Source organism: Symphalangus syndactylus, chromosome 6, assembly GCF_028878055.3.
Source record: "Symphalangus syndactylus isolate Jambi chromosome 6, NHGRI_mSymSyn1-v2.1_pri, whole genome shotgun sequence".
Lineage (NCBI taxonomy): Eukaryota > Metazoa > Chordata > Mammalia > Primates > Hylobatidae > Symphalangus > Symphalangus syndactylus.
The window spans coordinates 99,764,836-99,783,634 of NC_072428.2; positions in this window are offsets into that span (position 1 = coordinate 99,764,836).

An 18,799-nucleotide genomic window follows, 5' to 3' on the forward strand; every position below is an offset into this window, starting at 1 on the left:
GTGATGTTCCCCTTCCTGTGTCCATGAGTTCTCATTGTTCAATTCCCACCTATGAGTAAGAACATGCGGTGTTTGGTTTTTTGTCCTTGCGATAGTTTACTGAGAATGATGTTTTCCAGTTTCATCCATGTCCCTACAAAGGACACGAACTCATCATTTTTTATGGCTGCATAGTATTCCATGGTGTATATGTGCCACATTTTCTTAATCCAGTCTATCGTTGTTGGACATTTGGGTTGGTTCCAACTCTTTGCTATTGTGAATAGTGCCACAATAAACATACGTGTGCATGTGTCTTTATAGCAGCATGATTTATAGTCCTTTGGGTATATACCCAGTAATGGGATGGCTGGGTCAAATGGTATTTCTAGTTCTAGATCCCTGAGGAATCGCCACACTGACTTCCACAATGGTTGAATTAGTTTACAGTCCCACCAACAGTGTAAAAGTGTTCCTATTTCTCCACATCCTCTCCAGCACCTGTTGTTTCCTGATTTTTTAATGATGGCCATTCTAACTGGTGTGAGATGGTATCTCACTGTGGTTTTGATTGGCATTTCTCTGATGGCCAGTGATGAGGAGCATTTCTTCATGTGTTTTTTGGCTGCATAAATGTCTTCTTTTGAGAAGTGTCTGTTCATGTCCTCTGCCCACTTTTTGATGGGGTTGTTTGTTTTTTTCTTGTAAATTTGTTTGAGTTCATTGTAGATTCTGGATATTAGCCCTTTGTCAGATGAGTAGGTTGCAAAAATTTTCTCCCATTGTGTAGGTTGCCTGTTCACTCTGATGATAGTTTCTTTTGCTGTGCAGAAGCTCTTTAGTTTAATGAGATCCCATTTGTCGATTTTGGCTTTTGTTGCCATTGCTTTTGGTGTTTTAGACATGAAGTCCTTGCCCACGCCTATGTCCTGAATGGTATTGCCTAGGTTTTCTTGTAGGATTTTAATGGTTTTAGGTATAACATATAAGTCTTTAATCCATCTTGAATTAATTTTTGTATAAGGTGTAAGGAAGGGATCCAGTTGCAGCTTTCTACATATGGCTAGCCAGTTTTCCCAGCACCATTTATTGAATAGGGAATCCTTTCCCCATTTCTTGTTTTTGTCAGGTTTGTCAAAGATCAGATAGTTGTAGCTATGCGGCATCATTTCTGAGGGCTCTGTTCTGTTCCATTGATCTATGTCTCTGTTGTGGTACCAGTACCATGCTGTTTTGGTTACTGTAGCCTTGTAGTATAGTTTAAAGTCAGGTAGCGTGATGCCTCCAGCTTTGTTCTTTTGGCTTAGGATTGACTTGGCGATGCGGGCTCTTTTTTGGTTCCATATGAACTTTAAAGTAGTTTTTTCCAATTCTGTGAAGAACGTCATTGGTAGCTTGATGGGGATGGCATTGAATCTATAAATTACCTTGGGCAGTATGGCCATTTTCACGATATTGATTCTTCCAACCCATGAGCATGGAATGTTCTTCCATTTGTTTGTATCCTCTTTGATTTCATTGAGCAGTGGTTTGTAGTTCTCCTTGAGGAGGTCCTTCACATCCCTTGTAAGTTGGATTCCTAGGTATTTTATTCTCTTTGAAGCAATTGTGAATGGGAGTTCACTCATGATTTGGCTCTCTGTTTGTCTGTTATTGGTGTACAAGAATGCTTGTGATTTTTGTACATTGATTTTCTATCCTGAGACTTTGCTGAAGTTGCTAATCAGCTTAAGGAGATTTTGGGCTGAGACAATGGGGTTTTCTAGATATACAATCATGTCATCTTCAAACAGGGACAATTTGACTTCCTCTTTTCCTAATTGAATACCCTTTATTTCCTTCTCCTGCCTGATTGCTCTGGCCAGAACTTCCAGCACTATGTTGAATAGTAGCGGTGAGAGAGGGCATCCCTGTCTTGTGCCAGTTTTCAGAGGGAATGCTTCCAGTTTTTGCCCATTCAGTATGATATTGGCTGTGGGTTTGTTGTAGATAGCTCTTATTATTTTGAGATACGTCCCATCAATACCTAATTTATTGAGAGTTTTTAGCATGAAGGGTTGTTGAATTTTGTCAAAGGCCTTTTCTGCATCTATTGAGATAATCATGTGGTTTTTGTCTTTGGTTCTGTTTATATGCTGGATTACATTTATTGATTTGCGTATGTTGAACCAGCCTTGCATCCCAGGGATGAAGCCCACTTGATCATGGTGGATAAGCTTTTGGATGTGCTGCTGGATTCGGTTTGCCAGTATTTTATTGAGGATTTTTGCATCAATGTTCATCAAGGATATTGGTCTGAAATTCTCTTTTTTGGTTATGTCTCTGCCAGGTTTTGGTATTAGGATGATGCTGGCTTCGTAAAATGTGTTAGGGAGGATTCCCTCTTTTTCTATCGATTGGAATAGTTTCAGAAGGAATGGTACCAGTTCCTCCTTGTACCTCTGGTAGAATTCAGCTGTGAATCCATCAGGTCCTGGACTCTTTTTGGTTGGTAAGCTATTGATTATTGCCACAATTTCAGAACCTGTTATTGGTCTATTCAGAGATTCAACTTCTTCCTGGTTTAGTCTTGGGAGGGTGTATTTGTCGAGGAATTTATCCATTTCTTCCAGATTTTCTAGTTTATTTGCATAGAGGTGTTTGTAGTATTCTCTGATGGTAGATTGTATTTCTGTGGGATCGGTGGTGATATCCCCTTTTTCGTTTTTTATTGCATCTATTTGATTCTTCTCTCTTTTCTTCTTTATTAGTCTTGCTAGCGGTCCATCAATTTTGTTGATCTTTTCAAAAAACCAGCTCCTGGATTCATTAATTTTTTGAAGGGTTTTTTGTGTCTCTATTTCCTTCAGTTCTGCTCTGATTTTAGTTATTTCTAGCCTTCTGCTAGCTTTTGAATGTGTTTGCTCTTGCTTTTCTAGTTCTTTTAATTGTGATGTTAGGGTGTCAATTTTGGATCTTTCCTGCTTTCTCTTGTGGGCATTTAGTGCTATAAATTTTCCTCTACACACTGCTTTGAATGTGTCCCAGAGATTCTGGTATGTTGTGTCTTTGTTCTCGTTGGTTTCAAAGAACATCTTTATTTCTGCCTTCATTTCATTATGTACCCAATAGTCATTCAGGAGCAGGTTGTTCAGTTTCCATGTAGTTGAGCGGTTTTGACTGAGTTTCTTAATCCTGAGTTCTAGTTTGATTGCACTGTGGTCTGAGAGACAGTTTGTTATAATCTCTGTTCTTTTACATTTGCTGAGAAGAGCTTTACTTCCAACTATGTGGTCAATTTTGGAATAGGTGTGGTGTGGTGCTGAAAAAAATGTATATTCTGTTGATTTGGGGTGGAGAGTTCTGTAGATGTCTATTAGGTCCACTTTGTGTAGAGCTGAGTTCAATTCCTGGATATCCTTGTTAACTTTCTGTCTCGTTGATCTGTCTAATGCTGACAGTGGGGTGTTAAAATCTCCCATTATTATTGTGTGGGAGTTTAAGTCCCTTTGTAGGTCACTGAGGACTTGCTTTATGAATCTGGGTGCTCCTGTGTTGGGTGCATATATATTTAGGATAGTTAGCTCTTCTTGTTGAATTGATCCCTTTACCATTATGTAATGGCCTTCTTTGTCTCTTTTGATCTTTGTTGGTTTAAAGTCTATTTTATCAGAGACTAGGATTGCAACCCCTGCCTTTTTTTGTTTTCCAGTTGCTTGATAGATCTTCCTCCATCCCTTTATTTTGAGTCTATGTGTGTCTCTGCACGTGAGATGGGTTTCCTGAATACAGCACACTGATGGGTCCTGACTCCTTATCCAGTTTGCCAGTCTGTGTCTTTTGATTGGAGCATTTAGCCCATTTACATTTAACGTGAATATTGTTATGTGTGAATCTGATCCTGTCATTATGATGTTAGTTGGTTATTTTGCTCGTTAGTTGCTATAGTTTCTTCCTAGCCTCGATGGTCTTTACAGTTTGGCATGTTTTTGCAGGGGCTGGTACCGGTTGTTCCTTTCCATGTTTAGTGCTTCCTTCAGGAGCTCTTTTAGGGCAGGCCTGGTGGTGACAAAATCACTCAGCGTTTGCTTGTCTGTAAAGTATTTTATTTCTCCTTCACTTATGAAGCTTAGTTTGGCGGGATAGGAAATTCTGGGTTGAAAATTCTTTTCTTTAAGAATGTTGAATATCGGCCCCCACTCTCTTCTGGCTTGTAGAGTTTCTGCTGAGAGATCAGCTGTTAGTCTGATGGGCTTCCCTTTGTGGGTAACCCGACCTTTCTCTCTGGCTGCCCTTAACATTTTTTCCTTCATTTCCACTTTGGTGAATCTGACAATTATGTGTCTTGGAGTTGCCCTTCTCAAGGAGTATCTTTGTGGCGTTCTCTGTATTTCCTGAATCTGAATGCTGGCCTGCCTTGCTAGATTGGGGAAGTTCTCCTGGATAATATCTTGCAGAGTGTTTTCCAACTTGGTTCCATTCTCCCCATCATTTTCAGGTACACCAATCAGACGTAGGTTTGGTCTTTTCACATAGTCCCAAATTTCTTGGAGGCTTTGTTCATTTCTTTTTATTCTTTTTTCTCTAAACTTCCCTTCTCTCTTCATTTCATTCATTTCATCTTCTATCAGCGATACCCTTTCTTCCAGTTGATCGCATCTGCTACTGAGGCTTCTGCATTCTTCGCGTAGTTCTCGAAACTTGGCTTTCAGCTCCATCATCTCCTTTAAGCCCTTCTCTCCATTGGTTATTCTAGTTATCCATTCTTCTAATTTTTTTCAAAGTTTTTAACTTCTTTGCTATTGTTTTGAATTTCCTCTCGTAGCTCAGAGTAGTTTGATCGTCTGAAGCCTTCTTCTCTCAACTCATCAAAGTCATCCTCCATCCAGCTTTGTTCCGTTGCTGGTGAGGAACTGCGTACCTTTGGAGGAGGAGAGGTGCTCTGTTTTTTAGAGTTTCCAGTTTTTTTGGTCTGTTTTTTCCCCATCTTTGTGGTTTTGTCTACTTTTTGTCTTCGATGATGGTGATGTACAGATGGGTTTTTGGTGTGGATGTCCTTTCTGTTTGTTAATTTTCCTTCTACCAGACAAGACCCTCAGCTGCAGGTCTGTTGGAGTTTACTAGAGGTCCACTCCAGACCCTGTTTGGCTGGCTGTCAGCACCGGTGGCTGCAGAACAGCGGATTTTCGTGAGACCACAAATTCAGCTGTCTGATAGTTCCTCTGAAAGTTTTGTCTCAGAGGAGTACCCAGTTGAATGAGGTGTCAGTCTGTCCCACTGGGGGGGTGCCTCCCAGTTAGGCGGCTCAGGGGTGAGGTACCCACTTTAGGAGGCAGTCTGTCCGTTCTCAGATCTCCAGCTGCGTGCTGGGAGAACCACTACTCTCTTCAAAGCTGTCAGTCAGACAGGGACATTTAAGGCTGTGGAGGTTCTCGCTGAGTTTTTGGTTGTCTGTGCCCTGCCCCCAGAGGTGGAGCCTACAGAGGCAGGCGGGCCTCCTTGAGCTGTGGTGGGCTCCACCCAGTTCGAGCTTCCTGGCTGCTTTGTTTACCTAAGCAAGCCTGGGCAATGGCGGGCGCCCCTCCCCCAGCCTCGTTGCCGCCTTGCAGCGTGATCTCAGACTGCTGTGCTAGCAATCAGCAAGACTCTGTGGGCATAGGACCCTCCGAGCCAGGTGCGGGACACAATCTCCTAGTGTGCCGTTTTCCAGGCCCGTTGGAAAAGCGCAGTATTAGGACGGGACTGACCCGATATTCCAGGTGCCATCTGTTTCCCCTTTCTTTGACTAGGAAAGGGAACTCCCTGACCCCTTGCGCTTCCCGAGTGAGGCAATGCCTCGCCCTGCTTGGGCTCGCGCACAGTGCGCTTCACCGACTGTCCTGAACCCACTGTTAGGCACTCCCTAGTGAGATGAAACCAGTACCTCAAGCAGAAATGCAGAAATCACCCGTCTTCTGTGTCGCTGGGGCTGGGAGCTGGAGACCGGAGCTGTTCCTATTCGGCCATCTTCTCTATTGGGTATTTCTTAATTGGATATTGGACACATCAAAAATTTTAATGCTGGTGCTTTTATGTTGTGTGATATTGGGCAGTAAGATTAAGAGGTTCAATATTTAACTTCATTATTTTTAGTCTAAAAGTTTTAGAAATCCTTTCATTAAGTTTCTAGCCAGCTTTAGTCCTCTGGGAAAAAGAGTGAAAATATAGTAAATTTGTTATTTAGACCACATACCTTCATCTTCTATACTCCTTCTCCCTTTGTGCCCTTCTTCCTAGGCGCCCCACTCCCTCATTGCAGATAGTACAAATCATTTCAGAACTCCCACAGAGTTCCATTTTCTGCTGGAGAACTAATAGACTAATATTTGTTAAGGTGCTAATAATAATGCATGACTTGGTCATACATATTTTAAAATATTTTGTTATATGATACTTTGACACAGAGAAATTCAAACAGAATCACTGGAGTTATAGTAAGAGATACCAAGTACATAGATGTAGATAGTATTAGCAGATTAATAATTTAAACTTTTTGTAGAAAACCACTGTGATAAGCATGCCATTTACAAAATGTTCACAATAATTGAATGACAATGAGATAAGAACATGCCTTATATTTTCAAGTGCTTATTTCTGTGAACTTATGTTCCATATGTTCCTTAGCACCTACATCTACAGAAAGAAGAAAACAGTATATAAACTTTAGACATAGAAATGTCATAGGAAGGCCAGGCGCGGTGGCTCACGCTTGTAATCCCAGCACTTTGGGAGGCCGAGGCGGGTGGATCACGAGGTCAGGAGATCGAGACCACGGTGAAACCCCGTCTCTACTAAAAATACAAAAAATTAGCCGGGCGTGGTGGTGGGCGCCTGTAGTCCCAGCTGCTCGGAGAGGCTGAGGCAGGAGAATGGCGTGAACCCGGGAGGCGGAGCTTGCAGTGAGCCGAGATTGCGCCACTGCACCCCAGCCTGGGTGACAGAGCGAGACTCCGTCTCAAAAAAAAAAAAAAAAAAAAAAAAAAAAAGAAATGTCATAGGAAATGAGACCTCATATTGACTCCTCATGTATACACTAAAGGTACAAGCAAACAAAAGGTAGCTGGTTCACATTCAAGCAGGTAGGTACTATTTTTGTTTATTTTTGAAAAGAATGCTAACTACTGTTGGAGGCCAGCTTTCAATTCTCAAAAGATTTTAAAGTCAGCCAATATTATCCCAGGTTTAATCTCCTCTTGGAAATAGTACAGTTTTCTTGGTACAAAATGTGTTTAAATATGTCAAATATGTTTGAGACTTTCACTTAGACATACAATTAATTTTTATCAAAATATCTACTTTAAATATGTTACATCTATTTTTTAAATTTGGGGAAATTAATATAAAAGATACAAAACCTTCAAATCACCTCCCAACTCCTTAACCAGATATAAACATTGCTAGCATTCAGACTTGTATTTCTGTTGTCACTTATAAAATATTAACAATTTTTCTTTTAAAAATTTAGTATCATGGGCATTTATTCAGGTTTTAAAATTAAAATTAAGTTATTAATATGTTCATATACTATTAAAAATAAGTTTGTAACTTAATGTCTGAAAAATATGTTAAATAAACCAAAATATATTTCAATATTTTGTGACTAATAATGCTATTTTGATTATCTTTTATAAAAATTACCAGGCAGGGCATGGTGGCTCACACCTGTAATCCCAGCACTTTGGGAGGCCCAGGCAGGCAGATCACTTGAGGTCAGGAGTTCAAGACCAGCCTGGCCAACATGGTGAAACCCTAGCTCTACTAAGAAAATACAAAAAGTAGCCAGGCATGATGGCATGTGTCTGTAATTCCAGCTACTCAGGAGGCTGAGGCAGGAGAATCACTTGAACCTGGGAGGCAGAGGTTGCAGTGAGCCGAGATTACACTACTGTACTCCAGCCTGGGTGACAGAGGGAAACTCTGTCTCAGAAAAAAACAAAACAAAACAAACAAAAAACCCTGTTGCCTAAATCTCCAATTCTTTTTTCTAGAATTTATTTGAACTAGTATCTCTAGGTCAAAAAGTTTGTATACATGGAAACAAAAATGGCCATCTCACCACATTCTTGATATCATTTAGTATGATATTTAAAATGTTTTCCACTTTGCTAGGTGAGATATTTTAATTTGCCTTTATCTGCTTATTTAGAGGTTAAAGGTTTTTATTTTTCTTTTGGGTCACATAAATTTTTTTCTTCTATAAATTATTGAGGAACATGTCCTGATATTAGACAGGTTCTCCTTTTTATTCTGTAGTAACCCCAATAATCAAAACTATAAAACTGTCTCTTTATGATCATCTTAGTGAACAAAATTCCAGTTCAGTCATTTCAGGGTTTACACAGAGAAACTGCTCTTTCTAAATGACCTTGTTTCAATGAGACTTTATTTCCATTATATTGGAGAGGACTAATAATTCCTGTGTGGGTACATCAAGATTTAAGGGGCCAGTGTAACAGACATGAATTTTCATTTGCCCTGAAAAATAACAGAAGGCTCTCTGTCTTTTGCCAAGTGCTTTTCATGTACCTCTAATTGCTGTTTCAAAAAAAGCATATGCCATTTATATAGAACTAGGAGGAAATACAGTTTTTATTTTAAAACACTGAAAAAACAAAAAGCTCATCATTTCCCATAGTACAAAGAACCTTATTGGTCCAGAAAACTCATTATCTGTAACTACACATGAAAAATTTCAAAATACATTTGCAGTAGAAGCCAAAAATCTCCACACCTAAGAGCTGCTGATGTAGTAGTAGCTGTTGCTGGATTATTTTTAGTTCTGCTAGCTGAGATCAAGCATTTCCACATTATTTGCATCTGCATCCCCTTTTTGTAATAATTAGCAATTCTGTTTCACAGCCAGCAGGACAGCCAATTTAATGGCATCAAAGCTAATTTACAACAAAAGTTAGGTTATTATTCAGAGTGAAGCATTATTGTAAACTCCACTTAGCATAAAGGGTCTTTTAAAAGTCACTTTAGCAAAATTTTAACTAAAATATTTGATGTTTGATATTCTCTTTTTTGACTGAAATGTTGATTTATAAAATTTATGAAACCACTTTATAGCTACATTAAGTTTTGTTTATCTGAAAAAGAGTAACAATTTTAAACCAGTGTTTCAGGGCAAGAACCTTAAATACTAATAAGAAAAAATATTTTGGTACTGAGATTTTTCTAAGCCACTGTGGTAAACAAAGATAGTAGGTAAAGTTAAATTATCGTTAGAAAGCTCTGCACACCAGGCAGACTGTCTAATTTGAGAGAAAGCTTCCTAGGGGAATAAGATTATTATTCACCTGATAAGAGCTAAGCCTTGAACACTTAAGAGTAAAAATAAGTGACTTGGAAAAGGTGATTAAAAATATTCAAGGAAAAAAGTTTGAAAAGCTTTGACAGCTATAAACTCCCTTCTTCTGCAAACATGCACACAAATTTTCAGATGAGTTATCAAGTATGGAAGTATCTCAGACTCTGTAGACCCAACTGCAGAATCAAACTCAAACTAAGCCTGTGAATCTATTCAATTAATATTAACATGAATTTATGGAACTCATAGGGAAGATGGATGTGAGGAGTAAATGAATCAGGACATGTAAGATGTTTATAACAGTGCCTGATTACTGTGAGCATTCAGATGTATCAGCATTAATAATACATCTTGTCGTTATAAAGAAATATTTTATTATAGGATTGCTAAAATGAGATAAAGTGTCTCACTTTAGGGTTTTTTCATTTCTATTTTTATTTATTTATGTATTTATTTTGAGATGGAGTCTCACTCTGTTTCCCCGGCTGGAGTGCAGTGGCTCCATCTTGGCTTATTGCAACCTCTGCTTCCTGGGTGCAAGTGATTCTCCTGCCTCAGCCTCCGGAGTATCTGGGACTACAGGCATGTACCATCATTCTCGGCTAATTTTTGCATTTTTAGTAGAGACGGGGTTTCACCATGTTGGCCATGCTGGTCTCGAAGTCCTGACCTCAAGTGATCTGCCCACCTCGGCCTCCCAAAGTGCTGAGATTACAGGCGTGAGCCACTGTACCTGGCCCAAAGCCAACCATTGGTTTTAATTTCAATGTAATTGTTTTGTATTCTCTAGAATTTCTGGAGATATCTCTTATGAGAGAGTGGGAAAGAAGTCTGTGACATTGGCTGGTCTCAGCAGATCAAGATCCTTTGTGCCCTTCCCAGACAAAGCAACTAGTTGCACCAGGGCACCCAGAATGTTACGAGTTAGATCACTGGCCCTCTTCCATTTTTTCTTTGGCTTAAAAGAATTCATGAGGTTAAAGGGGCAATTTGACAAGGAGAACATGGCCAAGATATCTAGCAGTAAGCTTACAAGTATGTTCAAGTTGGAATCATCTAAGTATTATCCTATTGGAGTCATTTCCTAAGCAAAGAATTCTAACCACACCAGCTGAATTAGAAGTGTTTGTTTTCCAGCAAGGTAACTATAGAATACTTTGCTAAACGTGCTGAACTATATAAACTCTTTTGTGAACACAGATCATGCTTCAAAAATATTTCGTATCTTCTATAATCTCTAAAATCATACTACACGTATAGAAGCTAATAAATACTTAATTGATCATTAACTCTTATTACTCAGGGATTTGAAGTAATTAACACAAATCCAGAGATAACTCATATTTTACAGAAAGTAGCTTTAGTAATTATAAATCGTGTATGTCTTATACATTCAGATTGGAAGTTTTGGATAGAATCTTTTTCTTTATCCATTATAATCCCACTTAGTGTCTGGTACAGACTTTCTTCCAGCACCGATTACTCTGTTTTACTATTATTTATTTACATGACTGCTCTACTCTTTGAATTAAGAGATTGTGTTTTATTCATATTTGTCATTTCTCTTGTCTTTCAAGACACTGAAATGTTTTTGTTGAATTAATCGATGTAGGATTTTTTTTAAGGCAAATACAGATGGGATAAATATATGTTCTTGGAGACTTCCTAGATGATTGAAAGTTTACCCCCATGAAAGGAGACATCCTAATGGTCAGATGTAATTTGTTTATAACAATATGTGAACACTTGAAGAGAAGCTATGTTCCTAGAAGCAGCAGTCGGCACCTCTCAATTTTCATATGACACAAAGTAGTGAAACCGAGGTGGATAAGATCTTCTTAAATGTAACTTCTATGAATATTACAAATCCATGACTGAAATATTACTGGGGGGTTGCAAAGCTTGAGGAATGTTATTAATAATAAGTGAAGGAGAGTGCCAGAGGTGAAAACCACGAGCCCAGAAAAGAAATAATTCTCTCCTATGTGAAGCCCTTGGTGCTTGGAATGTAGACACAAGGGAAAATGGGAGCGCTTTTGGCTAACGGACTCAGGGCTTAGAAAGTCTTTATCCACTCTTTCAGTAGTTCAGCTTTTTCTAACACAGCTCAGAGTGTTAGATTGTATGAAGCCAAAGGGAACAAATGTGTATGCAAATTTCAACACATACTGTAAGGAACAAGATGATAGCACGTAAAAAAAGAAAAAGCCACACCAGGCACTGAGCATGTGTAGAAATAATTTAAGAAACTGAGGTTTAAAGAGATGGTGAGATATGTTGAAGGCTATGTGGATTCCTATTAATTCAAATGTAACTTATTTTTTCTATTTTTATTTTTTTTTATTTTTTTGAGACGGAGTCTTGCTCCATCGCCCAGGCTGGAGTGCAGTGGTGCAATCTCGGCTCACTGCAAGCTCCGCCTCCCGGGTTCACGCCATTCTCCTGCCTCAGCCTCTCCGAGTAGCTGGGACTACAGGCGCCCGCCACCACGCCCGGCTAATTTTTTGTATTTTTAGTAGAGACGGGATTTCACCGTGGTCTTGATCTCCTGACCTCGTGATCCGCCCGCCTCGGCCTCCCAAAGTGCTGGGATTACAAGCGTGAGCCACCGCGCCCGGCAAATGTAACTTATGAACGCCTGTTATGAGCCAGATACTGTAATAAAGGCCTTCACATGCATTTTCCTCATTTCCAGATGAATTTGACTCTGAGAGGAGAATCTCAGTGTATTTGATTTAGCCACAGAAGTACAACATTATCAAGACTGTTATTTTGTGTCTTTAACTGTTGGGAGAAATTATCTTACATAAACAATACCTGTTGGATAATGGAGAATCTACTTCTGTTGTCTAGATAGCACTGTGACAGTTCTCCTTCACAATTCTAGCTTAGTAAGAAGTGATGCAGCACTTTTAAAGTCAAAGTTGTTAAATGAAAGAGTAAAGAGGGATATTGGTAAAGCAAGTAGCATTCTAGTCTATTGGATTCCATTTCTTTTTGTAAATTTGTGAAACTGTTATCATTGGGCTGTTGCAGTTCTTGAATAGGGCTAAAGTAAACATTAGGGAAAACTCTGATATTTTCATCAATTCTAACGGGTTAAGAACTGATATAAGACTACTACATCTCTTGGCCTGTAAACAACCGAATCATAAACATATTCTCAGAAGGGGAAACGATGGTCGTCACAAAATTCTGTGTCACTTTGTCACCAACAGATTGAAGCAGAGAGGCTGGGATGAACCTATCAGATAATTTCCATCAGAGAAGAATGATCAATGTGTGATCAGCTTTCAGCAAAGGCGAAAATAGTTAAATGTCAGCCCCAGTAGTTATAATGGTCCATGTGCAAAAGTGGAAAGGAAAGTCAATCAGATGAACAAGGAGAATGCAGAAGCCCTGAAAAGAACATCAGAAATTAGAGGTATTGTGTAACTCTTTTCTTTCAGACTTACCTTGCTTTCATTCCAATTCCTTTGAAGTCTGAACATACTTTCTCCCCTGGGTTCCATAAGAGTCTGTTTATCCTAAAAAGGCACACACCACCCTATACCTTTTTGAATGGAATTTCTATTTTTTTTTTCAACCCAAGCAAACCTTGGCTAAAACAAGCTCATACATTTGTAAAAAATCTTTCAATCTTGTGTTGTTACATTAACATAGCAAATTATAAAGTGTCTTTTATTATACAACTTCAGTAACAATTGGAAGATTCTTACTCTCTTCATTTTCATGTCTAAAAATAGATATCTGGGTTTAAATGGACTGATTTGTGTAGTTCTTTAATATGAAGTCTTTTTGTTAGTAAACTTCTATTTGATTGCTAAGACTTTTTTTTCTAAATCTTCCTTAATTTTCAACCAATCAACACAGATTTTTACTTTTGTAAAATGAATTTAGGAATACACTATTTGTTTTATATTTTCTCTGAACTTTAGGTTTGGAAGTCTGGTTTATTTTAGTTACTATTAAGTGTAGTCTACCTAGAATTTTTGACTGTTTTGAGGACATTTTGCCCAATTCAGATAGTCAAGGTTTCTATTAATTTTCCTAAGACATTTTCATGTAATCTTTTAAATATTAAATATGATATATCCGGACTTATTTCTCCTACTATTTAAATAGATTGCTTCCTCTGGTTAACTTGTTCTCATGCCAAATATGTAGTTTTCATCTTTGAACCTTAGGCTGATATTTCCATAGCGCCTGTATAGGATTTGGCGTATCTGAATTAACATTTAGATTTTCCTGCACAAGTCAATTATGTTTTCTGCTTTGTTGACAAGAGTTATATCTTTGTGTGTTTTAGAAAATTTCTCTTGATATTTGAGATATGAATAGTGCACACTCAGTAAAGTTTTTATGAGCCATTAAAAATGTCAGTGTAAGAGGATGTCAAAATCAGAATTTCATTCCAGGCACCAAAAACTAATAATTGCCAAGTAAGTTGCCAAGTCAATATTACAAAGGAAATGAAAGCCATTTGGAGCCAAGACTTTCAGAACCTCTCAGGCAAGAGCATAACAAATGTATCAGATTTGGGTAAGTGAAAGGTTTTTTGAAGTGGTTTTGTTTGTGTTATTTTTTCTATATTCATGTGTATGTTTAAGAGTGTTGTTAACGTGCTTGGAATGAAGATTGAAATATTGAGTAATATCTTACAGTGAACACTTCTAATCTCTAAATTAACACCGTGTTTCATAACTTGAGGTAAACTCAGATCCATTTACTAACTTGAGGTAAACTCAGATCCATTTACTACTCTAGATTCACCAGGAAAGTCTTACAGCTTGCCACAGTTTCCTCTGGTGGGAGGATATACAAAATTTCCCATGTAATACAGTTTAAAATAAAATTGTGTTTGTTTATATCCACGAGGTGCAGTTTTTCCATGTATTGGATGCATCAATGTGCATTTAGACAAAATATGCTTTTGGAAAGTTACTTTTTGTATTTCACATACCAGGTAATCATGAAAGATCACTCAAAATAAGGCAAAATTAGAACTATAGCATTCAGATGATGACTCTTTCTGGAAACCACACCTCACAGGAATATTTTATTTTGTGATTGATAAAACTGGTAAATGTATTTTCTATGTGTGGATAATTTCTTGAAGTGACTTGTTTTTTAAAGCCTAAGCAGGTAGGTAGGTAGGTGTTGGTGATGGAGTATTTCATTGTGATACATTGGACCCTTGAACCAAATCAATACTGTTACTCAAATAGAAGTGATAAGACGGGACTTTAGATTGAGGTGAAGATTTTGGAAACAGCCAAATAAATAAGAGGAAAACAGTATTTTAAATTCAGTTCTATTAATATACAAGGCTAAGACTTTTGAGTTAATCCTGATGATGGTAATTGTTTAAAATAGCATTTGTTTGCAGTGAGGACATTCATTTACTTGAGCGTTGAGTAAGAATTAGTTGGCTGGGATTTTTTCTTAAACTACAGCAAATTGAAACAAAGTGACCTTTTTATATGTTCCTAGGAAAGCCAAGGGGGAAACTTAATTATATTTCTATATGGAAATGAGGGAAAAATAGAACAATTTATATATTTCTAATACATAAGAAAAGTCAATGAGAAAGAAAGGATGCGAAATAAAAGCAAACATGGAGAGGTTAAGAAGACAAGTCAGTGAGGAGAGATCTGTTAGTCATTATAGTTAAGCCCAGATAGTCAATAGAATAGGAGACAGAAGGAGAGAGCAGCTGCCTCCACTAGAAAAGAATGTCCTAGTGCAAAGAGACAATTATCAAGACACTGTTTTCATTTCACTGAATATGTCATTCACTCACAAAGCAAATGTCATTCACTCACAAAGCCATTTTAACAGCTCATGGTTGATTTTTTTTATGTGTTGGAAAGAATACAACTGAATCGTTGGAAGAAATAGATAGTAATAAAAATAGTATACATTTATTAAGTTTGCCATCATTAAAACATCTCCTTGCGGTAGGATGTCATAATGGACAACCAGGATCTGAGAAGCTATGGATAGAACCGCCTTGGTAATAAAATGTAAGTGAGCAATTGGCATCTGTATACCATTATATTGGAGAAATAGTATCACATAAATTTCAGGACAATTAACGTTTTATATTTAACTTCTGGGTTTCCTAGCCTGACTACACTCTAGTCAATTCCCAGAGTCTCTCCTTCTCCTCCTCCTTTCTGTTGATGATGCTTTTCAATCATTTCATTGCATGTCAATAGGCTCATCAAAGAGTGGGAGGAGGATGACAGAGAGGCTATAATACTCAATCCAGTTAGTGTTTACAATTGTTAATAATACTGTTAAGAGCTTAGGCAGAAGAAGAAATTGAAATACTATCTAAAATTACATTGGGGGATTATTTGTGGCTTTTAATTATCCATGCAATTTTTGTCTCTCATTACCACATATAATTGAGGAGTAGCCATTCAAGGCGAGGCAATGATAAGACAAAAAAAAGTGTCTTTTGTAAACAATAGCAATAACATGTATTAGTTAAGACTCTAGCAGTTTTAGTTTGTAGAATTATCCCCTTTCTACTATACCAGTGAATATTTAAATGTAAAGGAACCAAATTGTTTCTGATAAACAAAATTTATTTCATTCCTTCTCTAGGTACATATGTTTGTACGTTATCCAATTGAATTTCTAAAGAATTTTTTATTAATCTGCAATTGTCAAATTAATCTATTTTGTTATAAAAGATCAAAACAACATAGTAGTCTTACAACCTGAAAGTATCAAAATTTCCCTATAAAATACCATCTTCAATCCTGCTTCCTAGAGGTAACCAACCACTGTAAACAATGTAGTAAGTAACTTGTAAAAAGAATAGTTTCCATGAATGTATAAACACCATAATCTTACCTATAGCTAACCTGTTTACTGAGGAGTCACAAGGCACTTAGTAATGAACATGTAGTTTCAGGTTTATTGTGTCTAAAAACACTGTGTTATCTCTCCTCTGTGAAATACCTCTTTCCTGAAATTTCTGATTAATTTTACTTATTGAAATTTAATTCAGCAGCCTGGGCACAATGGCTAGACCCCATTTCTACAAATAATAATCATAAAAAAACTGTGCATCATGGTGCATGCCTGTAGTTCCAGCTGATTGGAAGCCTGAGGTGGGAGGATTGCTTAAGTCCAGGAAATCAAGGCTTCAGTGAACTGTGTTTGTGCCACTACACTCCAATCTGAGTGACAGAGGGAGACCTTGTCTCAAAAAAAAAAAAAAAAAAAAAATTGTAATTCAGTATTCAGTACATTTTATGATTCTAACAGCATATCCAGTTCAATAGTTGTCCTTTCTCTAGCATTGCTCACCCATTTTTTTGTTGTTGTTTTATTTTGTTGTTTTTTTCCCAGGAAGGTAGGAGCCATGGGACTCCATAGATTTTTTTCCTTTTCTTATTTAAAATTAAAGAAATTCTTTGCAAGTAAGGGTTTTCACCCTGGTTTTTATATATTTTTAAAATCCTAGTGAAGGCACTGTCTGTACAGAAAACAAAAATAGCCAGGCATGGTGGCATGTGCCTGTAATCCCAGCTACGCAGGAAGTTGAGGCAGAAAGATCGCTTGATCCCAGGATTTTGAGACTGCAATGAGCTAAGATCCTGGAGTGCCAGGATGCAATGGGTGACAGAGCAAGACCTTGTCTCTGGGGAAAAAAAAAAAAGAAAAAGAAAACGAATTCTTTCTACAATGTAGGTCGGTGGAAACTTTTTTCCAGAATATTTTATCATATAAAACTTGAAATTTTTTATATAGTTATATGTACCAATCTTTTTTTTTTTTTTTTTTTTTTGAGACGGAGTCTCGCTCTGTCGCCCGGGCTGGAGTGCAGGGGCGCGATCTCGGCTCACTGCAAGCTCCGCCTCCCGGGTTCATGCCATTCTCCTGCCTCAGCCTTCCGAGTAGCTGGGACTACAGGCGCCTGCCACCATGCCTGGCTAATTTTTTTTATCTTTTTCTTGGGCATTTCATGTCACGTTTCAGAGGGCAACTTGTGAAAGGTTTTTATATTTTTGTTCATACATTGGAAGCTCAACACTGGCTGCACATTAGGATCATCTGGGGAGTTTTAAAAGTACGGATATTCTGGTCCTATCTCTGGATATTCTGATTTAATTGGTCTAAGGGGACTCCAGCATCTGCATTTTTAAAAGCACTACCACCCCACTCTCCCCAGGTGACTCTCTGTACAGCCAAACTGAGAATCACAAGTCTAGATTATTTGAGGCATTTAAAATCTACCACATGTGTTTTAAAGACCACTAAAATCACCTTATATGGCATAATTTGAAAAATCACTTCCCTGCAGTTTAACTGTATCTTCTAAAAAGAATCAAAGCTAAGAAATTTAATATCTTATTCAGGAACATAAGTTTTCCTATGCTTAGCACCTTCAAACCCCAATAAGTCAATTATAACAATAGAAAAACAGAATCCCTCCAGGCTTATAAGAGCATAAAATAGGCCACTTCCGTTTGATCATCTCAAAATGTTACTTTTTGGAAGAAGAAAAGCACACTTTACCAGCATTGCCCACATATAAGTCCAGTATAAAAAACCTGAAGTAGAATCACCTTAAATATTTTCAAGCAAAAGAAGTGAGGGTGCATTTTTATGCCAGGTAGATCCCTGGGTATCTATTTGTCCCGGATCATTGGCTTATAAAAATTCTACATCACATTTCATGGGTTAAAAAAAGGTTTTATTGGAAATATGTGTGTAAGCCAGTGGTCAAGAAGAGAATAAAAGACACAGGTCCCCCGATCTTCCCGCAATATCTCAGAGAGGCATGCTGTAATACCATGAGGACACTGCTGGATCTGCAGTGTTGGTTTCTGTTCCAGGAACAAAATCCCTGTTTTGTAGAGTGAAAATGTGGGAAAGGTCTTGTCAATGAAGTAACAAACAGATTGTTTGATGTCAGCCAGCCAGAATTTGAGACAGCAGTTTAAAGGTGTTCTGTGCAAAGACCAGCTGCTCAACATATTTTTACCAGTGGATGTTTCAGTCTTCCTGAAGTAGAAGAATTCTCCAGGGCTTTGGGAAGCTGATGAGAGGTACATCCCTGACTGCTGGGACTGCTCAGATCTCAGCTGGGTTTTGGTGCAGGCAACCCAGAGTGATTGACAGGGTTATTTGCTGATATTTACACTCCTTTTACATTTACTTAGAATTAAATAAATAAATAAATAAATATATATATATATATATTATGTAAAGGCAGAATTAGAAACAGATATGAACAAAAACAGGATCATGCAAAGCAGAAATATTGAATACTAAGTGTTAATTGATTCATTAGGTCATAAGATTTTTAAATATCATAATGGCATTTTGCTATTGTTAGAAAGAAAACACATGCAGAAATATAAATGTCTAAACTATAAAAGGTAGTATATTATTAAAATAAATTTATCTTATAAATGTAAACATTAACTTATTATTTCTACCAAGGTGAATAATGAAGCTATTTCGCTA